The sequence below is a fragment of the Eumetopias jubatus genome, unplaced genomic scaffold (assembly GCF_037043125.1).
Source record: "Eumetopias jubatus isolate StellerSeaLion01/CBP00866 unplaced genomic scaffold, mEumJub1_p1.0 scaffold_8, whole genome shotgun sequence".
Taxonomy (NCBI): Eukaryota; Metazoa; Chordata; class Mammalia; order Carnivora; family Otariidae; genus Eumetopias; species Eumetopias jubatus.
In genome coordinates, this window is record NW_028274814.1 from 104,854,522 (window position 1) to 104,856,688 (window position 2,167).

General features: G+C 34.4%; 1 pseudogene; it reads right to left on the reverse strand.

Annotated features, from left to right (window-relative positions):
• On the reverse strand, nucleotides 1–177 carry LOC114211087 (U2 spliceosomal RNA; annotated as a pseudogene).
• Between the last annotated feature and the right edge of the window lie 1,990 nt (nucleotides 178–2,167).

Consider the following 2,167-nt stretch of genomic DNA (forward strand, 5'->3'; position numbering starts at 1 on the left):
AGAAATTTTTTTTTTAGAAAAAATTTTTTAAATAACAAATCTACCCTGTAGTTGATGGAGTGCTGGCTAGGAGTGCCGGACCTTAGACAAAGTTAGAAGGAGACATTCATGTTAATTTTGAAGAGTTTATAAGAACAGATACTACACTTGATCTTAGCCAAAAGGCCGAGAAGCGATTTAAGAGTTTATAAAATAACCGGACAAGAAATAAGAGCATCAGTGAAATGGCATAGAATTTATTACAAAATGATGCATCAACAAGATTAAGTGACATCATAAATTTGTATGTGTTAAAACTATACAGAAAGAAAAGAAAATCTGTATTCTGCGAAGGCTTCCTGGAGGCACTTTACATTCACTTTCACAAGAAATTTGGAGATATTTTCTTTCCTGCATGTAGATAATAAAACATTATACCTTTGAGCGGGAAGATACTCATTGCAGTTTTGAATCGAAGAATTGCTAAACAAGCGGGCCAGGATATTTTCATGAGGAACTAAAGAAAAAAGAGGAATATGGTCATTATAATCAGGCATCTATGTTGTAGAGAATCTTAACCATGATGAACAGAGAACACTGTTACCTTGATCCTTGAAAAGGACACTAGGATCAAAGCTTGTTTCTTTCTTTGGGGCTTCAACTTCATTTAAAATATGGTTTAAATAGGTTTTTATTGAAAAGCACTTAAATCCTGACTTTTTAAAAAAAAATCCAGCTCAACTTACTTATTTTTCTCTAATTCTGGTGCTATGGAATTCATTAAGGATATTAGGGAGAAACATATGAAGAGGGCATCTTTGAATTCTTCCCGGATTATGAGACAGTCCAGTAACTGAGGCTAGTAACAGAATTTATTGTAGGTGTGCTGAGGGACATATATGTCAGTAATTAGCAAGTTAAAGAGCAAACTGCAACATTAGCAGGGACAGCACATTCACAAGAGAGTTCAAAACTCTCGTTTTTATCTTCCAGTGCTCGAATTGAAATCAAAAATTACAATTTTAATTGGTTTGCATTGAAATTTCTGGGCCCAACCCAAAGCATTAAGTTTTGTGTTTTTGTTTTTGTTCTGTAACTTAACAGTGGGATCAAATTATGCTCTTTTAGAGTAAGCTTCTCTCTCTCAGCTTCTCTGCCTTCCCTGCCTTTCTGGTCCTGGATGAACTCTTGTCCATGTCAGTGGACCTTTCTGATACTTACAATATTATTTTGTCTTTTCCTGAATCTGTGCTTATAAGGTAGATCTACCTCCTGAAGTAATGTCTCTGAGAAATTTCCTTTTCCAAATTTTCTTCATTTTACTTCTTTCTGAAAGCATTTACTCACATAGTAAATCCAATTATGACTTCTATTTTGGCTTCTTGAGGATTTAACTAGGATGAGAAAAAAATGAGATAAAGGTGGTTTTAACTCTGAATATCTTCAGGTTCCTGTCACCTGGAAATTTGCATCGATCAGTAGTGGCAGATCAAGCCAAACAAATATTTTTGGCAGATAAATGGAGAGAGGAAACAAATCTCTACCATTTTTAGCTAGGACAAATCGGTAAACTAGTCTATTAAATATTTTATATAGTTAATATGTTATCTTTTTAACAAGTATTTTTGTTTTGAAATTTTAAGTGTGAGACAATGCACATGGAAAACAACTCTCAAAAGGTATTACTCATTCACTCATTGCAAGTAATAAATGTTAACAGGGATTTTTTTTTTGGTGTATTCTTCCAGAAATTTTATATATATATCATATATAAATGTATCTTATATATAATATTTTAATTTATATAGATACGTGCACACACGTGTGTGTGCACATATTTTTTTTAAAGATCAAATAGTGGGGCGCCTGGGTGGCTCAGTCCGTTAAGCGACTGCCTTCAGCTCAGGTCATGATCCCAGGGTCCTGGGATTGAGTCCCGCATCGAGCTCCCTGCTCAGTGGGGAGCCTGCTTCTCCCTCTGCCTCTGCCTGCCGCTCCCACTGCTTGTGCTCTTTCTCTGTTTCTCTCTGACAAATAAATAAATAAAATCTTAAAAAAAAACAAAGCTCAAATAGCTTTATAGTATACACCATATTTACACCTCGATTATCTTATATAGTGATATTTTCATGTCCATCCATATAGATACATATAACATTTCTTAAGTACTTCATAAAATCCTATTGAA